We start from the raw sequence: 25,544 nt of genomic DNA on the forward strand, positions 1-25,544 counted from the left end.
GAGATTCACATTTAACAGAAATTGTATTTTTATTTGCTTATCTGGCCACCCTATCCTAGAGAGACTCTTTTATACAATAGCCTAAAAACCACTGGATTTTGAACTTCTTGTAGGAATTCGATGAGTGGATTAGAAGCAGCTCATTTGTTCATAAATTTAGAACAGTGTTTCTGCGCCATTGGAATCATCTGGAGTGCTTCAAAAAATTATTAGATCCCACCTCCAGAGATTCTGATTTAATTGGTCTGTGGGGCACCTCAGGCATTGGGCATTTTTAAAAGCTCCTAAGGTGATTCAATGCGCAATCGAAGCTGAGAAACAGGACTGGAAGAGAGAGATGGAGAGACAGCTGAAATTCAGATTATGAGCAGATGGCATTAAGCCTGGAATATAACATTAAATGGGCTGAGCATCAGCACAGAAATCGCTGAGGTGTTTGATAAATAAAGCCCTCGGTTTGTGGTCAGAGCTCTTCGAGTTTTCTGTGTATGGTGGGCGTGGCAGATGGGGTTGAGGGGCTACATAAGGGAGGATGACGAGGGCAGGAGACTGACGCTGGATATCAGAGTCTCCTAGGAATTTTGTCCCAGTACTCATACCTGGCTAATCTAGTCTAGCCCTTATCCGAGGAATTCTAAATATTTCTCTCTCCTAACCCTCATCCCTATCTAGGAAGTTAGAGAGCTATTATTCTAGCTAACAACTGATACATACAAGCTGAAACAGAAGGGGAGAAAGATGTGAAAGTAGCTTAGGACAACCAAGAAGGGGGAAAAAGAAAATAAGCAAATATTTAGAATAATCAGAATTTGCACATAGTCGTATAAAATGGTCGCAAAATCATTAACATGGAGAAACATTTTTGTGGGCTTTTGCTCAAATTGGGTGGAAAGAAATAAATAATATGATAAGTAGTTAGAGGAAAGAAATAAGTAAAATATATAAGCAGTAAGTACTCTTTTCTAATGAAACTTTTCTTGTATAAAGCCATGCTCTAGTTATTTGTAGTGAGGTGGATGGACCTAGAGTCTGTCATACAGAGTGAAGTAAGTCAGAAAGAGAAAAACAAATACCGTATGCTAACACATATATATGGAATCTAAAAAAAAAAATGGTTCCCATGAACCTAGGGGCAGGACAGGAATAAAGACTCAGATGTAGAGAATGGACTTGAGGACACAGGGAGGGGGAAGGGTAAGCTGGGACGAAATGAGAGAGTGGCATGGACATATATACACTACCAAATGTAAAATACATAGCTAGTGGGAAGCAGCCGCATGGCACAGGGAGATGAGCTCGGTGGTTTGTGACCACCTAGAGGGGTGGGATAGGGAGGGTGGGAGGGAGACGCAAGAGGGAGGAGCTATGGGGATATATGTATGCATATAGCTGATTCACTGTGTTATACAGCAGAAACTAACACAACATTGTAAAGCAATTATACTCCAACAAAGATGTTAAAAATAAATAAATAAATAAATAAATAAATAAAATAATCCCTAAAAAAACTCAAAAAAAAAACCCCCACCACACTCAAGTCAATGGTGGGGTATATTGGCTATATCACCCTGTTCCTTAGTCAATGACAGCTTAAATAAGCCTCAGTACTATGCCTCTGCCATTTACCTGGGGACATCTTCCTGAGGAGAAGATATAAGGGCTTAGAAAAATTAAAAATCTTCTTTAGAGCTGTCCTGGCATCTTTCAAACCTTTTTCAGGCATGGACTCTTTTAAGCAAATTCCTTTCTGTAAAAAAATCTGCCCTTTTGCATGGAAGTATAATTTTCTTATTAATTTTTACCTCTCTTTATTTGCTTTATATCGTGCCAAGGACTAGGTAGCAGATAAGGCTGGACTGATTATGCAGGGATTGGACCTAGGAAAGCCTAGAAATATTTTAGAGGCTGGAAGTAGACTTACTATGAGTTCCAGGGCTGCCAGAGGACCAGCCAGGTGACAAGGGTCACTCAAATAAGTGCCGGCAAGGCCACTGGAGAACGCCGTCCCCTTTGAACAGAGCAGCCTCCCCTCAGCTCCAGCTAATTATTGTTACCATGACAGCAATGCATTTTAAAACACTTCAGAAGAAGCTGGTTGTCGAACCTGGTCTTTAACATCACCCGAGGACCTTTAAAAATACACTGATGTCTGGGCCCTACCGAGCCATTAAATCAGAATCTCAGGGGTGGTGTTCAGCACTGGAATTTTTTTTTTAAGTTTTCCAGGTGATCTTAATGTGCAGCCAGGGTAAAGAACTGCTAGCCTAGACGATGTGATAAGTTGTGTGTGGTAACATTAAATTCCAGACCAGATGTAGCAGGCATTACGAACTGTAAGTAATTCATACTGCAGGGATATCAGCCAATAGTATACCAAAAAGGCCACACTCCAGAAGTGAATACTATAAGTACTTCTGTCAGACCAACATCAGAAGTTTAGTTAGTAAACATATGGAATGTCAGAGCTTTTTAAAATCAGTGACTTGCTAATTGTCATAATAGACTTCAGAAATGGGCTCTTATTGGTAGAATTAGAGTATGTTTTAGAGACACTCCCCAAACATGTATGAACCCTTTATAAGAATCTAGTGACACCTGTAAGGATGCTACCCAAAGATTGATCCCTGCATCCTGCCATTGGGTCAGAGCATTGAAGTCTACCGATGCTGACACGGGGGTTACTAGAATCCTGCCTCTAGAATCGTGTTGCATCTTCCGGGAGTGAACATTTTGTCAAAGCATCTATGATGATCGAGAGCTTGGTAAAGCTTCATCAACCTCACAGAATAGACAACTTGCCAGCAGGTGTTTATTCAATAAATGCTAAAGTGGTGGCAGACATTTGCTTGAGACTCACTGAGAAGTTGGGAAGAGTGGCTAACTCCCACCTTCTTGAAAGTTTTTAGCAGTTACTGTCTACCTATCGGAAGAACCCAATAGTTATATCTGACTAGACTGGCTTGAGTCAGTTTTGCAGCAGTCATTAAAGAACAATATGACTCAGTGTTGTCAAATTCTCCAACTTATTTTTTAAGACAGAAAAAAAATTTTTTTATGTGAAAATTTTAAATGTGGCAACTAAATTTAAATTTGTAAGGAAAAAACAAACCAAAACTCTTAAGTAGAGCCAACAGCTTCTCTCCGGGCCAGATTGGACGTGCAGGCTGTGAGATCGTGCTCTCTTGCCTCAGCCGTGTAAGAGGCCCTTTGGTTAAGCCTTGGCCTCAGGAACCAGCCAGCAATCTGAGAACTCAGGGGTCAGTCCAGGCAGGAGAATGAAAACTGGCGTTGGAGGCCAAGGTAAGATGATCACAGAAATTCAGAAGGTGAGAGAACAAGATAGTGATGCTGGTGAGCAGAAATATTGGCAGGAGACTGTTCCCCAGTACCCCTTCCAACTTCTCCAGACATGGGCCAGTTCTCAAAGGCAGAGCAAGAAAGTTTTGTGAAAAAGGCCAGGACCTTCTATGGAGTAGACAAGAGGAGAGGGGTTACAATGCGGGAAGATCAACTGGCTTGCTGACTTCATCAATATTGTATTGAGCATCTGCTATATACATATTCTTGGACTAAGAACTAGAACAAGGGAGATGGTGTCCAAGAAAAACACTCCCCTTTTTTCCTTTACTCACACATAAAATGCTTCTGACACCAGATGTTTGGGGTTTTTTGTTATTGGTTTTTTCTTTTTTCCCCCACACCAAGCAATTCTCTGAGACACCAGCTGAGTGTCCTATAATTCAATTCAATTCTAACCCTATCTACCTGGAGTTAGTGTCAGATTCCATAAGCTAAGGGCTCAGGCCTACAAGACTACACCCATTCAGACACCAGGCAAGTCCCATGTTGTCACGTGCACTTCTGACCTACTGGCTATAAATTAGATTTCCCATGACCCCTTCCTTGGATTTAATAATTTGCTAAAACAGCTCATAGAAATCAGGGAGACACTTACTTTTACCAGTTGATTATAAAGGATGTAATAAAAGATACAGGTGGACAACTGGATGAAGAGATGCATAGGGTAAGGTACACAAGAAGGGGTGTGGAGCTGCCATGCTGTCTCTGTGTACAACTCTCCCCATGCCGTCACATGTTCACCAACCTGGAAGCTCTTCAAATCCTTACACTGGGGATTTTTATGGAGGTTTCATCACATAGGCACAATCAATCATTAGCTCAGTCTCCAGCCCCCTTCCCCTTCCTGGAAGATGGGGGAATGGGGTGGAAATTTCCAAGCTTCTAATCATAGCTTGTTCTTTCTGGTGACCAGCTCCCATCCTGAAGCCAACCAGGAGCCGACCGAGAGTTGCCTCCTTAGAACCAAAGACACTCCTGTCACTCAGGAAATTCCAAGGGATTTAGGAGGCCTGTGTCAGGAACCAGGTCAAAGACCAAATATTTAGAACCAAAGATGTTCCTAGTGTTCTCATCGCTTAAGAAATTACGAGGATTGGGCTTTCCTGGTGGCGCAGTGGTTGAGAGTCCGCCTGCCGATGCAGGGGACACGGGTTCGTGCCCCGGTCCGGGAAGATCCCACGTGCCGTGGAGCGGCTGGGCCCGTGAGCCATGGCCGCTGAGCCTGCGCGTCCGGAGCCTGTGCTCTGCAACGGGAGAGGCCACAACAGTGAGAGGCCCTCGTACCGCAAAAGAAAAAAATAAATTAATTTAAAAAAAAAGAAATTACGAGGATTTGAGTAGTTCTGTGCCAGACTCTCTCTGTCTATATATATATATTTTTTTACTAGTACACAGTTGGAGGTTCTTGAACTTCCGGCCAAGAGCACGCACTTAGCAGACCTTTGAGGAAGTCAAGAGAGGTTCTCAGAGTTCCTGAGATGGTCCGGAAGAGCACACTATAGTCTGCAAGCCCAAGCTCAGGAAGGCTCCTGGGAGTTCTGGGGACCTGCACACTTGGGGGACCCCTAGCCACCATCTGGAGATGCTCCTTTCCGTTTAGCTTCAGTCAAAGGTGAATCCACACTAGGGTCCAACATGGGTGGGAGTAGAGATCTCTGTCCTCAAGAGGCATGGGGTTTAGTGAAGGTGACAGGCAAGTACAAATCATGCTGTAAAGGGAACACAGAATGCAAAGGAGACGGGAAATGCTGTGTGTAATGGGACCAGTTTGAGCCAATCAGCTAAAATAAAAATGACCAGTCTGAGTGATTTATTTAGATGTTGAGGTATGTCCTGTGTTCGAATCCAGATTCAACTCATGCTAATGGGGGGAAAAGTCACCATATTTGGGACCAAGAAAGCAGGCCTGTTTGGATGAAGGAGATAGACATTTTATTTTTCTAACTTTTTTTTTTTTAATTGAAAAAGTAACACATTAAGGAGGTAAACTATCCAACCAGTACTAAAGGAACGGCAATAGAACTTTAGTTTTCCTCCTATCCTAGACCCCCTATCTTGGGAAGGAGAACATTAAATCTCATCTCAACTTTACGGTCTGGGATAGAGAGCTCTGGCGGGTGTGAAGTTCCAAAGTACATGAAGTAGTGTTGTCACCAGCTGCTTATATAGGCTACTGGCCAATGGTACAAGCACTTTGTCTTATTCCTAGACCACACCACCACTGTCCTAGGTGAAGGAATGGGTTTCATAGGATGTGGAAGCTAGAAGGAAACCTAGAAGTTTCCTCTAGCAAGCCTCATTTTACAAGTGAGGAAATCAAAGCCCCAAGAGTTAATCAGCTCACGAGATCCCTCGGCAGAGTATTGGCTATGGACTGTCTAGACTCCTTCCACTGTTGACACCCAACTATCACAAAGCAGCGCTGGACACTGGCCATTGGTGCAGCTAAAAAGAAAGTGGATCATGCAGTGTGGTCCATATTTTTGCTACCATACCAGGGAAAGCTAGTTAATTTCTAATAAAGAGTGGAAACTATGGAAAATCGAACTTAAACATTTTTTTTAACAAATAAATAAATGACTAAGGATATGGAGAACATCAAATATATAGTCAGTCCAGAACAGACTGAAAAGATATTTAAGAATGAGAACACAGCTTAAGTTTAGAAACATTACCTATTTCCAAGTGTTAAGAATTCAATTCAGTTCAAAGGTTCTTTTTTAGCATCTTCTGTTACTCTGTGTCATACTAAGTGATGTGGAGAATAGAAAAAAGTCTAAAACACATCCCTGTTATGCAGGCACATTGAGCACCAATGTGCTGGCCCCAACTACCTAATGAGGACATTATGTTTACAGAGGAAAAAAGGAAGACTCTGAGGTTTTATGGGCATTTCTCTAAGTTTGTGTCTAGTGAGCAGCAAAAATGGGGGCCTCCAATACAGATTTTAAAATTTAATTCCACATCAGAAATATCTTTCATGATAGTATTTTAAACAACAATTTCAAAAAGCAGAACATGATAAACACCAAAGAGAGTGACATGGTGCCTTTGGAGGAAGTTCTTGTAATTGAGTGGCTAAAAGGTTAGGCTTTGGAGCCTGAGATTGAATCTGAGCTCCGTAACCTAACCAGGTGTGTGATCTTGCTTTGATTATACTCCCCAGGATGTTAGTAAGGGAATATTTATGCTTCTCTCACAAAGTTGTTTTGAAGATTAAACTGAGATAAATTTCATAGTTGCCAACAATATAAATACTTCAGAGATGGTAGCTAAAAATAATAAAGCAAATATGGGAAGTCATCGAAGGCTTCTTGTTGGAGGAGGTAGCATCACACTTTGTTTCTGATACAGTCTCCCGTTCATCGTGACTTTCAACAAACATGGAATGTACACAGCTCTCCCGCTGTTCTTTAGCAGTAAGAATGCGTGGAAAACATTTCCATTTCTCTCAAAGTCATCCGCTCAAATGATGCTCCTGCTATAAGTATTAAAGATGAAAATATGGTAAGAAATAGCCAAGGGCTGGGTGATAGACACGTTGACAAGTACGTTTCTCTAGTATTCTCTGAGAACTTGGCTGGGCCTTCCGTGGGCTGCACTTGGGGCCATAGACCAAGGGATCAGGCATGTTGCTTTGGCTGGTGGCCAGATCACCCTTGGGCTTTAGGGTGACAACCACTGCGACAGTTTTGCTGCACTAATAGGAAAATTGCTTTCCTTTTCTCCTTTTCTCCCTGCTTCTCCCATCCCCTTCCTTCCCCTCCACTCTCCTCCCCCTCGTCTCTTTCCCCCCTCTTCCCTTCCCTCCTCTTTCCTTCCCTCCTCTCTCTCCTCCTCATAATTAGCCTCCAAAGAAGAATCCATTTTTAGAGGCTAGAAAAAAATAGCTCTCCATCTTGTAAGCTTTTGTCTTCTATATATTTAACACCCTAGAGACAGTTCTACCCAGAATGGAAGGAAGCAAAGAAGGAAAAATGCATCAGTCTATCAGCAGACGTGGAATAAAAGCAAACTTCTCATGCTCAGATGCATGTGAGCTAACTTCATCATCAGGGTCACTATGGTAATAGTGTGAGGCTCTGTCGGTCCTGGTGCCCCAGAAGACACTTTTTCCCTTAGAGGCCACTGGTAAAAATCCCAGGTGGCTGACGTCCTTACTCAACTTGTTGCTTTCCACACGAAACACCAGGGACATATTTGTGTCTTAAAGCCTGGACACCAGCCATTAGCTTTAGAGCCCTTGCAACCTGCTGGGGTCACACCAGAAGCACACAGTTTCCAAAGGGACATGCTGATTGGAATTGGATTGTGTGAGGGTTTCCTGACACCAGACACTGACCAAGTTCAAGTGCTCCACTAGCTGACTCTGCTGTTTTTGTGACTTAAAAAGAGAGATGTCCACAGGAAAAGGAAACCATGGGCTTATGCGTTATACCATGAGAAATGGAGCAATAAAATCACTGCACCATCCATTCTGGTGATTGTCACACCTCAGGATGTGTCCCGGTATGTTAAACAGTGTCATCACATTCCCCGTACAACTCTGTATTGAAAATAAATACATGGCATCTAACACCTGAGGGGGCTGACTGAAGAATAAAGATGTCACAAAAGAACCAAAACCAGTGGTACAGCACTAAGGTAGTTAAGAATTGGATTCATCTGGATGTGTGATTAGACCAACGTTATGGACATTGATTCATGTTTCTCAACACCTGCTTTTTGTTTTCTGGTCTTCGTGGTGGCCCGACACCAAGCACTGGCTGTTTCTAAAAACCATTCTGCTCTGCCTATCTGCACCGGGCAGCTGTTGAGGCTTGGAGGCTGTGCACAGCCCCAACACTCCCTTTCTGTTCCTGGATCCTTCACACAGCCTATGCTTCAGTCACGCCAAACTACTCTCCTGTCTAGACTCAAGACGCCCCATCGGGACACGATGCTGTTGAACAGCGAGGGCTCTGAGGACAGATGACTTGGGCTGGACTCTCAGCTCTGCCTTCACCACACCTGAAATCAAGGAAGAGTGACCTGGCCCTTCTGGACCTGAACTTTCATGTCCTGTACAAATAAATGCACCCACCTCATAGGGTTGTCATAAGAATCAAAGGACTTAATGCATGAAAATGCCTAGAACAGCACCTGGCCATAGTAAGTCCTCAGCAAATGCAACCTACTGTTACTCCAGACTTTTGTGGCTTTGCTCTTTCCTCTGCCCCAGACGCCTTTAGCTCCAATTGCTCTTCCTTCTGTCTCCTTGTTCAAATATCTAAACCTAACCTCCTTTCTGACAAAATTCCCTGGCTTGCCCAAGTTGGGCTGACCATTTTCAACCATCCATCCCCATGCCACTTACCCTGAACTTGTCATTATTGCATTGTTATTGTCTGTTATTGTCTAGCTGTGAGCTTCTTAAGGACAAGGTCATTGTGTCTCCTTCACATTGTTTTCGTCCAAGTTTTTCCCATGGAAGGTTCTCAATCAATGTTTGTTGAATGAATAGATGAATGAATAAACTAACTAACCAACCAACCAACTAACCAACCAGATATTGTCTACTATATGTAAATTACTAGAATTAGTGAAACTTGGCAAAGGTAGAAAAAAAAGCTTACTGTGCTCATTTACCATCAATGGAATGATGAATTCAGTCCTTCTATAAACTGCCACATGAAAGGATTTTCCACATTCTGACTCAATTCACTTGCCATGTCTATACCAGGCCTAAAGCTACGTCTATACAGGGCCAGATAAAGTGGATATTTGGAATTCATTAGTCAGTATAGTTATCGTGGGGAAATCCAAATAGGGTAGAATCTAACGTACACTTTTAGAGAATATGTATCGTCCGTTTAGCCTTTCTGTGACCACCTAAATTCCTAGGTCCAGTTCCAAATCTGTACTTCCTTTTTCCACATCAGCACGTGGCTCACCCTATTGTGAAAAGGCCCCATTCACAGGAGGATCCACAGATGAACTTACAAGAGGTTCAAATACTGTTACAGCTGAATACACACTGAGTTGGCCACGGTCTGCAGGATATTGACCCAAAATAATCCTGGAGGGCACACAACCAGAAGAAAACCTCTTTCCCCATGAGGGGAGTTAGAGGTCAGACTTTCTGGAAAAATCATGGCACTTTTGCATGACTTTTTCCTTGTCACTGGGTCTGCCATGGGCACCAAAGGTTTTCTTCTTTCCTTATGGATTTCTCTTTTTTCCCCTTTTTCCCAGAAGAAACTTTCTAGCATTTTAATGATGGAATATTGGGCAGAGATTCAGGACATCTGGGTTCCAGTCTCTGTCCTATCACCGACTGAGGCATTTTACTTTATGGATCTGGGCCTCAGTTTTACTTGGTATAAAATAGTCTCCCTCTTTTCACCATTAACATAGAACAGTTTGTTCTTAGAGCCTCATAATAAAATAAATGCTCTGTTAATCCAAAATAATTTGTCTGCTCTGAAAAATAACTGAAATCCCAACGGTTTATATGCAGCTGGTTTTCAGTTATTTTAAAAGGACACGCTTTCTTCTACACAGGAAAATAAAATAGAGCCAAATGGTGTATTCAAGAGCTAACAATTGTCTTGCACTAGATGTTCCCTTTTTTCTTTATCTTGCTGCTTATTTCTAAGAGGCAAAAATTACCATGATAACACATTCTTTCTACAAAGCTATCAGGTGTAGTATTTGTTTCTTAAGAACATGATACAGATTTTAGGAAAACAGTGATTGTTAGAGAACATTATATCAACCCAGGTGAAATAAAACCATTATATCTCCACACCCAATAGATCTGTTATTAAAGAAGCAGACTTGATAGTAGGAATACAACTTTAATTTTATTGGCTCATTTTGGTGACTTGGAAACTTTTACTGTAAGAGTAAGAATAGGGTGCTACAACTGGGGTTGTGATATTAGAACTACATTAGAACATTTAAATTGTTATAATAATTTCCATATATAACATATAAAACCATTATATATATAACTATTTTTAATTAATCCTAACCTGTAAAATTTACCAAAAATTGTTCTAATTTTATTAAATGTGCTATCATTTTTTATACTAAATAATTACATAGTTCCATCGTTGAGATTCATTTTATGCAAACAAATGGATTCTTTTCAAGTTAATGAATCATGAACTCATTAAATATCACTGGAATTAACATTTATTTCATTGATTACAATTTTAATATGGCCTTTACTAGAATTTATAATGGAGAGAATGGCTATTTAAAATAAAACACAGCCTCTTGTTCTTGATCAATGATGAGTTAGTTGTTGAATTTGCTGAATTCTCCCTTCCCAAGCAAGTGAGAAGGAAGCAGGCTTGGCATGAACTTAGGGCCACGATCCTGGACAAAGTATCCAAAATTAATGTGGATAAGGAGGATGGCTTCCCATCCCCTATGGACACAAGATGTGTGGGTCTCAAGAGGATGCCTAACAAAAATGACAGTGTTCGTAGTTGAGCTTTCCCAGGACTTTCTAGGGCAGTTTCTCAATGGGATGATGTTGATATTTTGGGAAGGAATATGCTTGATTATGTGGACTCTTGAGAACTACAGACAATTTAGCATCTGTGACATTCACTGGTGAAATGACAGTCTTCCCCTCCCCCACCCATCATTGTCCCATAGATTCAACAAGTTAAGCTACCCCAGTCATTTCCAAACATCTCAACTTAACTCTCTGTAACCAGATAGAATTCTGCACAATGCCTGGCCTTTGGGCAGAATGTTTACTCACTCTGCCTTTGTTCTCTTAAAAAAAAACAATCCAGGTAACTGTTAGGGTACTTAGTAAATGACAGTTTTCCCATCAAATTCCCAGTCCTTCCAGCCCTATGCCACATTCTGGAGTAGGGTTTTCATGAAAAATTAAGGGCTGCCCTACTTGTGCCCTGAACAGGATTATATTTTAGGGATATGTTTCCGTATGTTGTGTGCCTCACTCTCCCTGCTTTAGACTATTCTCTCAGCATCAAAGCACTAAGTATCTTTGAGAGTATATAGGCTTCCTAAGGATGTTATAACAAATGACCAGAAACTTGGTGGCTTGAAACAATAGAAAATTATTCCCTCATAGTTCTGGAGGTCAGAAGCCTGAAACCAAAGTGTCAGCAGGGCCACACTCCTCTGAAGACTCTGGGAGAGAATCCATTCCATGCCTCTTTCCCAGCTTCTTGTGGCTGCTGGCAGTCCTTGGTGTTCCTTTGCTTGCGACTGCCCTCCTTTCTCTACCTCCCTCTACATGTGGCCTTTTTCCCGAGTCTGAGTGTGTCAAGTCTCCCTCTCCTTTCTCTTATAAAGATGATAGTCATCAGATTTAGGGCCCATCCTAAATTCAGGATGATGTTATCTCAAGATCCCTAACTTGATTACATCTGCAAAGACCCTATTTTCTAAAAAGGTCCCATTTTCAGATACCAAGGCTTAGGACTTGGAAATATCTTTTGGGGGCCACTTCAATCCCCTACAAGAAATGAACTGGAAAATAGAGTAGAGAACTCAAAAGCACAGGTAGCAAATGCTGAGGAAACGCTTCCCAAATTTCCTCAGGTGACCTAAGCCACCAGGAACACATTTACCCTCAAAATGGGCTCCCAAGTTGGTGTCCTGGATCTCCCATGTATAGTATGATTTTATACACAAAACGGGGAAAGGAAATGTCAGTAAAGAATGTTTTTGGCTGCAGGTAACATGAGATACAAATATGGTGGCTAAACAAAGAGGAGGTTATTTTTCCTCTTATCACAGGGAAACTGGAAGTAAGTAGTTGTTTTTGATGGTTCAGTGACCTAAACTTGTTAGGGCATCACTATAACTTTCTTGGATATTACTTCAGATTTGTCACTTCACAGGATGGTTGGCTCAGCTCTGGATTACAAATAGTATTCAAGGCAGGAAGAAAGAAAAGGGCAATGGTAGCTCTATATATTTTTTATCCCAAAAGGTGAAGTCTTCCTTTAAGTCCCTGGCAGACGTTATTTGCACTTCACCGGCCAGAGCTGTGTCCATGAGTACCTGTAACTGCAGTCAACAAGAGGAATGGGGGCTTGGGACTTCTCTGGGCTGTAGAGGGAAGGAGGCAGGAAAGAAGGGAGTGTGGATGTCTATCAGTTACGCTGATGAACGGAACTGTCAAAGGGAGGCAGGACTCTTCCACTATTTTGGTTTTTTTCCATTGTTTTTACAATGCATTTTTCATACCCCAAGATCAGAGAAACAGAAGGTCTGCAAAACAGCAGACTACTAGAACTGGATTCCAATGATAACTTTGCCATTATTCATCTTTGACTAGGTGATCTGAACTAACTGGGCCTCAGTTTACCTCATCAGGAACCAGACACTAGACTGGATAACCTCTAATGGCACCTCTAGCTCTGAAAGTCGATGATTCTATTAATCCTTTATCTAGATAGTATTTCTTTTTGGTCCTTTTGTACTTCCAGTGGTGAATTTGCTACATCTAGAAGCATAGATTACCACTGATGGAATCAGAAGGAACTATGGAGATAATGTAGTATACCACTAGTTTATTCTATGAAATATGGTTATACTGGTGCTAAGGGAAGAAAAATTAATCTTTCTATTTTATTCTTTGTTTATACATTTGGTTTTGGTTTTTTCTTCTTTTCTTCATAGCCTAGCAAATTTTGTTAAATTTTATTTATTTATTTATTTTTGGCTGCATTGGGTCTTCGTTGTGGTGCACGGGCTTCTCATTGTGGTGGCTTCTCTTGTCACGGAGCACGGGCTCTAGGCGAGTGGGCTTCAGTAGTTGTGGCACATGGGCTCAGTAGTTGTGGTTCATGGGCTCTAGAGCACAGGCTCAGTAGTTGTGGTGCATGGGCTTAGTTGCTCCACGGCATGTGGGATCTTCCTGGACCAGGCCTAAAACCTGTGTCCCCTGCATTGGCAGGCAGACTCTTAATCACTGCACCACCAAGGAAGTCCATATACATTTGGTTTTTAATCAGGGTGTGTCAACCTGTTCAGAATATAGCCAAGCTACATAATGGCTGCAATCATTAAGAGGTTTATTTTAAAGCAAATGCAAAATTAGATGAGAGTCTAGCAATTTCTGTAATGCTATTTTTTGAGGTTGTCAAAGAGCCTCTGCCTTTTTTTGTTGTTATTGTTTTGTTGTTGTTTTCTTGGTTGCGCTGCTCAGCTTGTGGGCCACAGGCAGTGAAAGCACGGAATCCTAACCACTGGACCGCCAGGGAATTCCCATGAGCCTCTGCCTTTTTTTGAAGCTGAAGGTGCTGCCCTTCCTCAGGGCATCGCTGAGTCAGTTGCATCCAGGCTGCTTTCTCTCCTTGCTGGGCCCTGCTGAATAAGACATTCTTTTTCCTGGGTAGGAAAAGTCCCCACTCTAGATTTCCTCATAGGACTGACTCATGAGGCCTTTCTGATGAGGTTGTATAATTTTCCATGAAAGTACATGAGCTCAGTCAGGTAGGAAGTGAAGCCCTCAAATTAATCCAAAGATTATCGCAGCATCTCTATCTGCTTTTCCAAAACTCCAGGAGAGACAAGGTTTCATTTCACATGGTATGAAAAATCAATAAGCAAGGAGTAGTTTCAATCGTTTAAGGGCAGCATGACTAAAATTGGCCATGGAGAGCCCACAGATGGAATTCTGACAGTCACCAGACCTTTGACAATTTAAAAAGTGCACAAGGAGGTGAAATATATATGTTGCTGGAATTGTGCCTAAAATACTTTTTTACCTGTCATGCAAACATCACCTACTTGACTCCTATGTAGTAAATGGGAGAAATAACAGTTTAATTAGAAAAGTCCAGTAGGCAAGGTCTATTGCAGTATGCAATAGTAATGTGATGAGCTACGCATAATCCTACGTATACTGTTCTTTGTTTGGACCCATCCCTCCACATCCACTCTTGTCCTGACAATTAAGTGTATTGCTTCTGCTCTCAGCACCTTGACTTCAGCCAAGAGCATTAAAGGATGATGTGGTTGAGACACTCCTCTAAATGTTTCTGTGTCTCTGTTAGTTTGGAGTGTGGGTGAGTAATACCAGGCTTCCTAGTGAGAGGCTTAAGGAAGTGATGTTCAAACTCTTTTGGTCATATAAGGGAAAACAACTTAAAATATCTTTAATTTTCATTAGGAAGAAATACATACCCTTCACATGGTTTTAATTTGACATCTATATATTTTGATCATAAGTAGTTTTAAAGAATATAATTCTTGAAGTAGTTCCAAAGAATACAATTTCTGGCATGTTGATAACATCGGCACTTAGAAATGAAATGGTTGTTCCTTAAAAAACTAAAAATAGAGCTACCATATGATCCTGCAGTCCCACTCCTGGGCATATATCCAGAAAAAAACCATAATTCGAAAAGATAGATGCACCCTAATGTCCACTGCAGCACTCTTTACAATAGCTAGGACATTGCAACCTAAATGTCCATCGACAGAAGAATGGATAAAGAAGATGTGGTACAGATATACAATGGAATATTACTCAGCCATAAAAAAGAATGAAATAATGTTATTTGCAGCAACATGGATGACCTAGAAATTGTCATACTGAGTGAAGTTGGACAGAGAAAGACAAATATCAATATCATATAATATCACTTATATGTGGAATCTAAAAACAAGTGGTACAAATGAACTTATTTACAAAACAGAAATAGAGCCACAGATGTAGAAAACAAACTTATGGTTACCAGAGGGGAAAGGAGGGTAGGGAGGGATAAACTGGGGTTTGATACTGACATACACACTATTATATATAAAATAGATAACTAATAAGGACCTACTGTATAGCACAGGGGACCCTTCTCAATATTCCGTGATGACCTACATGGGAAAAGAATCTATAAAAGAGTGGATATATGTATATTTATAACTGACTCACTTTGCTATACAGCAGAAACTAACATAACATTTTAAGTCAACTGTACTCCAATACAAGTAATAATAAATAAATAAAATGTTTACTTCAGTCTTTTAAATGCATCCAGTGGAATTTAGATAATTTAATGATTTGATACTTAGGATCATTTTTAATTTTTTTGGCTGCGCCACATGGCTTTTGGGATCTTTGCTCCCTGACCAGGGATTGAACCCAGGCCCTGGGCAGTGAAAGTGCCGAGTGCTAACCACTGGACCGCCAGGGAATTCCCAGGATCACTTATTTTTAAAATACAGGAACATGCTCCTCTTAATTGTATGAAATTTTATATTTTTTTAAATCTGAACTCATATTTCCATTTCACTTTTTCATATTTTTATGTTTGAAAGTACTTTTATTAATCATTCTATAACTGTTTAAACAGAATATGTATATACATTTAAGTATAAAGTTTTTAAAATTTCTGTGACCATAGGTTCTCATTGTTTATAATAATCTGAATTGAGCTAAGGTAATTATTAGTAGTAAACAATTAACCCAAACAGCATAAATTTCTCTGGGCTGCCATTTGCCCACTTGTGGTTTAGATCTCCATGTGTTATAACTAATACATTCATTTGTTCTGCATTTTAAAATGTACAACATGCTTTCAGGTGCGATGATCTCACTTAATCTCATCCAATATGCCACTTGATCAGTCTGTTCCTGTGTTTCACAATTGTATTTCCCCCAAATTATAAATAGAGAGCTCAGCCAAACTGTTTTAGTTTCAAAATTCATGTACAACACTTATGATTGCATACAAATTTAATATAAATGAAATATTATTTAATTTGGAAAGTTTTATTTCAATTTTTAAAATATATTTTATTTTTCTTCTTCTTCTTATTATTTTGGCTGCTTCGCACGGCATGCAGGGTCTTAGTTCCCCAACCAGGGATTGAAGCCCCGCCCAGTGCAGTGGAAGCGCAGAGGCTTAACCGCTGGACCGCCAGGGAAGTCCCTCAATTTTTGTTTACGTAGAAATTTAATTTCTACAAACTAATATGTGCTCATTCAAAAAATCAACTCTACTGGTTTATGAAATAAAAGTTCTCCTCCTCTTCTCCCCATTCCTCTAATTCCATTCCTCAGAAATAGGAATGATTAACTGTAATTAATCCTTAAAGACCTCTTAAATACGTGCATAAACGTAGTTTTTGTATTCCATGATGGAATGTAACACGCATTTTTAGATTTAAGTAGTTACTTTTATCAAAATGATATACTTACAGATTATAAAGAGGCAGATTGTTCTCCAGAGCTTGCTGAGGAATCAGCAGTCCCCAAACGCTACCTCCCTCCTCATTCCCTGAGGCAATGACTTCAAAAATGTTTAGCTATTTATCTTGGTATTTATAGTTATATTTCTTGTAGTATGCTTATATGGCTCTTTTTCTTTTCCGTTTAGGCATTATTTACTGACAGCCCCACCTCACTCAGCGCACACACCCCTTCACCTTATTCCTATCCTACAGATACAGTTACACAGTATCTTGAGTACATCAGTGTTCAGTATTTACATTATTATAAGTTTGCATAGGCTATTCGCATCTGAGTAATGTGGGATTCTATGATTAGCTTTCCTTTCCTGCAACACTTTTTGTTTCCCTAAACTTAATAATTGTCTTTTTTTTTAGACTTGTTTGCCTGCTTATTTTTCAATGGACTTGTCACTGATGCATCCCTAAACTCTCCCAAATCAATGTAAATCTAAACTCAGTATGTTTAAAGATAGACATTCCACCAATGTTATCTTCTTAAAGGAAACTCTTTGATAAATATGTCAAGGAAATATTTACTTTAAAAGGGAAATTGAGTCCATCTATTTTTTAATTTTTTAAAAATTTTGGCTGCGTTGGGTCTTTGTTGCTGTACGTGGGCTTTTCTCTGGTTGTGGTGAGCAGGGGCTACTCTTCATTGTGGTGCGTGGGCTTCTCATTGTGGTGGCTTCTCTTGCTGCGGAGCACGGGCTCTAGGCATGCAGGCTTCAGTAGTTGTGGCACATGGGCTCAGTAGTTGTGGCTCGCAGGCTCTAGAGTGCAGGCTCAGTAGTTGTGGCACACAGGCTTAGTTGCTCCACAGCATGTGGGATCTTCCCAGCCCAGGGCTCGAACCTGTGTCCTCTGCGTTGGCAGGTGGATTCTTAACCACTGCGCCACCAGGGAAGCCCAAGTCAATCTATTCTGACATTTGTCATTTATACATAAGCATATCATTCATACATTATATTAGCTTTATTTTAGTCACTTATTTGGGTTGAATATGTCATACTAAATTATGATTGCATTTTATCCATCCTTGTCTGAGTACTTCATACTATTTTTCATATGACCAGCGCTCAATAAAATTTCCATGTAGATACCAAATAAAATATCTCAAGGGTCAACGATGATTCGCAAAGTTAGTATAATTTTCCTTGGCTGTGTGCTTTCCAAACATCTTGACAACAACAAAATACCCTGAGGTAACAGAATCTTCCAAAACTTGTGAAACACATTTGTATTCTGTGAAGCCCTTTGGGAAAGCTCTTGTTGAGTTGAAAGGGTTAGAAATTGAAACAGTAGTGATTCTAACAGAAAGAATTCTCACTCATCTATCTCAAAGAGGTACTTAGGAGTAGCTGAAATCTGCTTATCTTTCTTTTTTGTCCCCCTTCCTCGTGCCCACTTCGATCTATATCTAGCAAACCCGGTGTGCAAATAACATATATTTTCTGGCCCATGTTTTTTCTCTTTCCAACCACTTTCATTTCTCTTCCTCTAATAACCAGTTCTTATTGTTGCTTTGACTTGGTTTGTAACTACCTCTAAATCAACAGTGTTCCTGACCTGCAGAGCTGGAGTGGCCTGAGGAAAGAATGGAAATTCATTCTCTCTGTCAAAGCGTTTAAGCCCAGCAACCCAAATCCCCTGAAGTAAGATATGTCTCTGGTATACACGTTATAATGAGATGGGGTGACTACACCTACTCCATGAAGTGTTTTTTACCATGAACTGTAGGCGAGTTCCAACAGTTGTCAGAGGGAGGATAGCCTATTGTGATGTGTCACCAGCTATGCCGTGGATTTTTCAAACCTGCAGATTACCTATTTATATGATAGATGAAAGAATGACGATGAGAAAACAATTAGAAGGTTTCACACGCATCTTGATAGTAGCCTATTTCATTCCATTTCAAAAACAATTTTTAGATATTCCTTGGTTACTGTTATCTACACATGTAGATAAATTCTTTGATTCAAGCCCTCCTCTCCATTCTGTTATTGATTCACACAACTGGGTGGAATAGCACAAGCTCAATCACACCTGGTTGAGTGGGTGTAGTTGACTTACAGCCCAATTTCATAGTTCTCTTCCCAAAACACGACCATGAGTTCTACCCCATGACGGCTTTCAGCATCTGTAATGTGGTTAAAAGATTTGGGTTTCTGGGATGTGTAAGAGTGTGATTAAGTATTTGTGTAATGTAGGCTATATCATGGTCCTTGTTTAAAGGACTTCACGACAGAATTTTAACCTGGCATTTCAATAACCCAAAGTGATAAATGTTCACATTTTCATTACTAGCCAGTGGGAAGCATTTCTATAAATTATGAGACTCTAAGCTCTCAGTCTGTTTTGACTAAAATTGTATATATAGTGTCTTCTACTTGCTTGGTGCTCAATAATTATTTGTTGAATGAATGAATCATCATAATCAATTTAGTATTAGTCAATGGAAGAATTTATTAATTGCCTTCTCCGTTGGAGCACTAAACTGCATAGATTCCTAAATACCAAATCCATGGACACATCTTAACTCTTAATGGTCTACTCTGCTCACTTCAAATGTTAATTACTCCTCAGTCCTCAGTGATTTCACTCTCTTCATGGCCTCTTCCTCTATCAGCAACTATTTTCTGTTGTCTCGTTGGTCTTCTTCATGGGCTGCTCTTTTTTATTCACTCTGTAAACGTTAGTGTTTATAGAGTTTCTAACAGCATCTGCTCTTCCCACTCTAAATTCTTCCCTGGGGACCCCCCTTCAAAGGTCATTATCAGGGGCTTCCCTGGTGGCGCAGTGGTTGAGAGTCCGCCTGCCGATGCAGGGGACGCGGGTTTGGCCCCGGTCCGGGAGGATCCCACATGCCGCGGAGCGGCTAGGCCCGTGAGCCATGGCCGCTGGGCCTGCGCGTCTGGAGCCTGTGCTCCGCAACAGGAGAGGCCACAACAGTGAGAGGCCCGCGTACCACACACACACCAAAAAAGGTCATTATCAGTTACAGAGTGCATGTGGCACATAAGAGAATGAGAACGAAAGGTTGGAGGAGACAGGTGTTTCTTTTTTTTCATACAACAGGTAGGTCATCCTGAGCAGGTGTGGTGCTTCAAGGATGTTAGGGCTGATGTCTGGATGTCTGTTGGCATTTCTCTCATGGTCACAATATGGCTGCCACAGCTCCAACAGTAAAACCTGCAGATATTCAGGCATCAGGAGAACAGAAAAAGGACAAGTGCTAGTAGCGTCTTTCATCCTTCTTAGGAGTACTTAAGGAATCTCCACTCAATAACATGAGCTTCCTTTTCATTAGCCAAAACCCTGTCACATAGCTACACCCATCTGCAAAGCAGTGGGAAATAAGGTTTGTTTTATTATTTTATTTTATTTTATTTTTTGCAGTACGTGGGCCTCTCACTGTTGTGGCCTCTCCCATTGCGGAGCACAGGCTCCGGACGCGCAGGCTCAGTGGCCATGGCTCATGGGCCCAGCCGCTCCACGGCATGTGGGATCTTCCCGGACCGGGGCACGAACCCATGTCCCCTGCATCGGTAGGCGGACTCTCAACCACTGCGCCACCAGGGAAGCCCTGTTTTATTTTTGAAATTAGAGTTCTGTTAGTAAGGAAGAAGAGCTCTAACAACATTTATATTCTGATAACTCCCAAATTACTGCTTAAACCTTGACCTCTACTCTGGATTTATTTATGCAAATGTTTATTGGACAGCTATACTGGCACAAAAAGTCACAATAGGCTCTAAAGAGGTTGCAGAATCTAGCCAGGGCTGTGCGTAGGAGACTAAAAATACTGATCGAGGAGGGAAGAACATAAAGTTACAAAAGGAAAACTTTGTCAATATAATAGCACTGTCTTGTGATGTAGGACTTAATACCCTGGCAAGGACCCCAAGAGCCCTGGCAAATGTGCACATAGGCTGCCTCTTGGAAGCTAGGAGAAAGTGATGGTCCATGCTTAGTGAAGTATAAATGCCAAGACTGTGTGAGTGACAGTCGAATAAGGTATTGAACACCAACATGTCTAAATCCCTAAATCTATCTGCATATTCTAGTTGATTTCCTTCCCTCACCATCCCAGCTACATTCACTGAGTCAACTACATTCATTTTATACCTACTGTATAGGCAACCTACTGGGATCTACATAGGTACTATGCCAGGGTGGCTTCACAAGTATGAATGAGACATATCGCCTACCTGAAGGGATCTAGAAGCTACCTAAAGGAATTCGCAAGAGGATGAGGAATCTGCGGCCCAGATTCCCTTTTTGGACTGTCCTTGCTTCTCCCTGCTGCTGGGAGTGTTGGATGCTTGCTCTCCTAGAACTGCTCTCAGCTAAAGCGGGCTTCCTTGCCCACGGTCAAGCACATTTCCCAGGAGCAGCTGATTGAAGTAAGAGAATAAAGAGAATAAGAGAATAAAGCTACTGCTCGTTTGCCTTAAGGTAGGGCAAACATGAACTGTCTCAGCTCTAGAGCTGACTATGGGGTCATCTGAGGCTTATGGAATGACTGCATCACCATTCCATTGCTCTCGCTGCTCAATCTTACTTCATTCAGTCACCCACATGTCTTGATCCTGAGAGGGATCCCCAATGAATTTCCTGAGTGTGAACCTTTATATAAGAGTCTGTTTGCCAGAGAATCTGATACGTGACAGGGTAGCAGGAGTGGAACTAGGAAGCTGAAACTAAAATGGCATTTTGGAGCTGGGTGACTGGCAAAATGTATCCCATCACTTAGGTAGTCAGTGCACTAATGATAGCCCTGGCATGCTGTGGTGGTATTACTGTTACAACATTCACAGCGCCTGAACTGGAATGGGATCATGGTAGACAGGAATGCACTTGGCCTTGAAGTAGTTTGGGGAAATTGTTCTTTTAAAAACGGAATTAAAGTACTGTTGCTGGGGGCAACTGATGCACTGGAGAAACGACAAGGACAGGCTGAGGATGAGGAATCAACAATTCAAGGAGAAGTGTGAAGGCCAGAGGGTCTTGTCAGCAAAAAAAGAAACTCTCACCTGCAGCCAGGAGGCAGAGAAGGATGGAGATCATGTCCACAACTGAACTACAAGAAGAGCAGAATTTTAGAGGTTTCATTCTCAATCTCAGCAATTCGGCTAAACCAAGTGCAGAGCGTTAACTGGAAAAGAGTGGGACCCTGAAACTGGGATGGGAACATCTGGGTCAATGCATTAAAAAAAAAGCTTGCATCTCCAGAACCCTCTGCATCTGCTGGTTCCACAGAAGTGGCCCACTGCTTCCTAGGAAAGCCTAGTTCTACCTCCTCTTTGCCTACAGACGATGGTGAGGGTTCTGCCTCACAAGACAATATGAACTCCCTTCAGGATGTACGCCCACCTCTCTTCCTGGACAGAGAAGAGTAACTGTGGCTAAGTCAGACATAATATAGGTGAGGAAGCCCTGAGTCTGCTAAGACAGGAGATGGACTACACCACAAGAAGCTGCAGCATCTAGCCAGGGCTGTGTGTAAGAGACTAAAGATGCTGGTCAAGAAGGGAGGAACATAACATTATAAAGGAAAACTTCGTCAATATAGTAGCACTGTCTTGTGATATAGGACTTAATACCCTGGCAAGGACCCCAAGAGCCTTGGAAAATGTGCACATAGGCTGGTTCTTGGAAGCTAGGAGAAAGTGATGGTCCATGCTTAGTGAAGTATAAATGCCAAGACTGTGTGAGTGACAGTCGAAGAGGGTATTGAAAGGCTCAGAAAAGTGGCATGCTGGTAGATAAGGCTAGAGAGCCCAATAGCCAACTCTGTTCTGTGAGTTGGCCTAGAAGATACCCCATTTACCAAAGTGATAAAAATGCATTGGTGAGAGTGGCCCTAGCATACCGAGATGCTCAGTGATGGTTGTTCTCTATTGGCCTGGACTGACCGTAAGGAGGTGCTCTTACAGAACTGGGGCTTCCTAATAGCAATGAGGATGATAGGAGCCCAGAAATGGGGTTCAGGTGCAGCGCTTAGCCAGAAGAAGCCAGGTGGGCACAACTTCATAATGAGTGTTGAGGTGGGAGAGGCAGCCAAGAGAGCTTGACCTGCCGAGAGCTATGGAGATAGTTAAGAACATAGCATCCCCAGGGGCAAGATTGAAGGGCAGCCAACAATGGTCTTGCTCAATCAATTTACTAAAGAAAACTGAGGATTAATATCAGAAGGCTGAGGGCAACTGCTCCCCCAAGTGGTCATGATTCCTCTCCCAGTTTATAGGCTGGATCCCTAGTTAGAAGGATGCTGTTTCTGATCCAAATGTCTGTGAGTTGTCACACAAAAGATGAAATATCTCCTATGAGTACGTACACCTCAAACTCAAACTCACACATCCCAAATCATGATCCAAAAGCACTTCTCAACGTGAGACTTCACCTCATGTACTCTTACTTGAAATTAAAATAAAAAAAGCAGCATTAAAAAAAAGAACATATTGAATAGGGGCTGTAATTTCAGAGTGAGATATACTGCAGACCTTGCATTTCTTTCTCTCTCTTTCTTTCCATTATAACTTAGATTGGACTGGAGATTTCCAAAATTGACCCCGCCAAGAGAACCAGAAGTTTGCTTGGCTGAAAAGTAAGGGGGTGGGCAATGAATGGTGGGCTGGGGTAGAGGGGTGAGGGGGAAGGGAAGGGAAGAGAGCATTCCTTGAACTGAGCTCTTTGGGATGCCTGACAACAACGTTTATGTGTATCACGGGCTGAATCGTCAATTAATTGATTCAACATTCAAGTACCTACTGTGGGCCGGGCACTGTCTAGGTTCTGAGAAGTCAAAGTTGAATAGGGCACCATCTATGTTCTCTTGTAACCTCTATCAAGTCACCGACACCAGTAAACCAAAGGTTACATTACAGTGTGACGTTGAATTGATCAAAAGCAGATAGTGGTTCAGTAGTGGCTTGGCCATGTGCTGGCTCTTTGCTCTTGTCATGTCATTTTTTCTTTCTGTATCTAAGGAAAATATCAGTACCTACCTCTGAGGGTCATTTCTGAAGAGGCAATGAAATACAGCATGCAAAGTACTTAGCAGAGTGCCTAGTGCATTGTCAGCGCTCTGTTAATGTTTGCTATTGTTGTTGTTGTCAGCAAGTTAAGAGATGCTTTGAAAAACATTGTTGTCCCGTCTGTTAATGATTTGGACTCTAGCTTCTAGGCATCAATTAGGAAACAAAAGTGCCTAAAGTTACAATGCCTTTGATTTCCAAGTAAGACTCTCAGTCTTCTACAGGACAGTTTTGTGCTTTATGTTTTAATGAAATTAAAAACAAAAACTCCTCTTTATCTCTAGGCACCATCTTCCCATCCATTAACTGAGTCTTTCATATTTTCACTCGTGTTCATGCACTCATACTGCACTTCAGTGAGTGTCTACTCTCCTCCGAGCAATGCACTAAGTACAGGAGACACCAGGATGAAAAACATTTCTTGTCCTCAAAGAGCACTCTCTCTTTTCATTCAACTGCAACCCTATGAGTTATAGATTATTAGGTTCTTTTTTTTTTTTACATCTTTATTGGAGTATAATTGCTTTACAATGGTGTGTTAGTTTCTGCTTTATAACAAAGTTTCTGCTTTATACATATACATATGTTCCCATATCTCTTCCCTCTTGTGTCTCCCTCCCTCCCAAACAGATGAGTCCTCAGGTCAGAGAGGCTAATTCATTCATCCAATGTTTTACCACCAGAAAGTGGCAGGGCCAGACTTGGGGCCAAGTCCTTTGACTGACTATGAACCCTGTGCTTTTTTTCTGTATGAGACTACAGGGGAGGTCCAGGTACAAGGAATGATCAATCTTCTTGTGATTAAGCATACTTCTAATAATAATAAGTAAAACAAAAGGAGCAATCTCTCTACTTATATCTATAACCTGAAGTCTGAGATGTGGTGTTAAGCCAGGTCAAAGCAGCGCCCTACCCACAGTGGCACCAAGAGAGACTTTTGTAGGAGGACGATTGGAGCTGCTGTTGGCGGAACAGCTGGAGACGGTAACCAGGACCATTGTTCTGGTCTCTGGTCTCTTTAATGTAAAAAATATGAAGTTGGAATAGAACAGTTATGTTAATAGACCACGAATTTGTGAATAGCTGGCTGGGCACAGACTACATGTAGAGAAGAAACTAAAAATAAAGGAAAACTCAGGTGTCAAATGGGCCTGATATATTCAAATTTGCCGGTGCTGTCTAAAGTACCCTGAAGGCTGAATCCAAGGGAGCATCGACACCACCTGTGCCTAGAGTAGAACTAAACGATCAGACTTTGAGACCAGACGGAATCTGGATGGGCCTTAATGGGAACCTTAACTATCAAGAAAACAGCAAGTAGGGAACAAAACTCATCTATGGTTTTGGATTCTATAAACTTTGGGAATTTTGTTTAAAAGATAAAAGAACCTCTCCTGACATTCCACTGTAATCACTAAAACTGACTGTCTCTGTCTTTCCAGGAACTAGAGAAGGCTGCCATGATGAAACTGCACTTAAAAATAAGGCACGCAGGAGCTTCCCTGGTGGCGCAGTGGTTGAGCGTTCGCCTGCAGATGCAGGGGACACAGGTTTGTGCCCCGGTCTGGGAAGATCCCACATGCCGTGGAGCGGCTGGGCCCGTGAGCCACAGCCGCTGAGCCTGCGCATCCGGAGCCTGTGCCCCGCAACGGGCGGCAAAAAAAAAAAAAAATAAGGCATACACACGTGTGTATGCATGACCTTTGTCAAACACTTTTGTGATTAATAAATACGTTGAAAATTGAAATTCAAGATCCATTAGGTTTTAGTCCTTAGTCCTGCTTCCTGAAAATGGTTAAAATACTCTTCGATTTTGATTTGACACACTTCCCCTCCCATCCATTTAGAATTGGCAGAGCACCACAGTTCCTAGGAAAAGAGTGTCAGGTTTCAGACTGACTGTGAAAACAACCAGTGACATTCTTTTCACTTCCC

Source organism: Neophocaena asiaeorientalis, unplaced genomic scaffold (assembly GCF_003031525.2).
Source record: "Neophocaena asiaeorientalis asiaeorientalis breed wild unplaced genomic scaffold, Neophocaena_asiaeorientalis_V1.1 scaffold447, whole genome shotgun sequence".
Taxonomy (NCBI): Eukaryota; Metazoa; Chordata; class Mammalia; order Artiodactyla; family Phocoenidae; genus Neophocaena; species Neophocaena asiaeorientalis.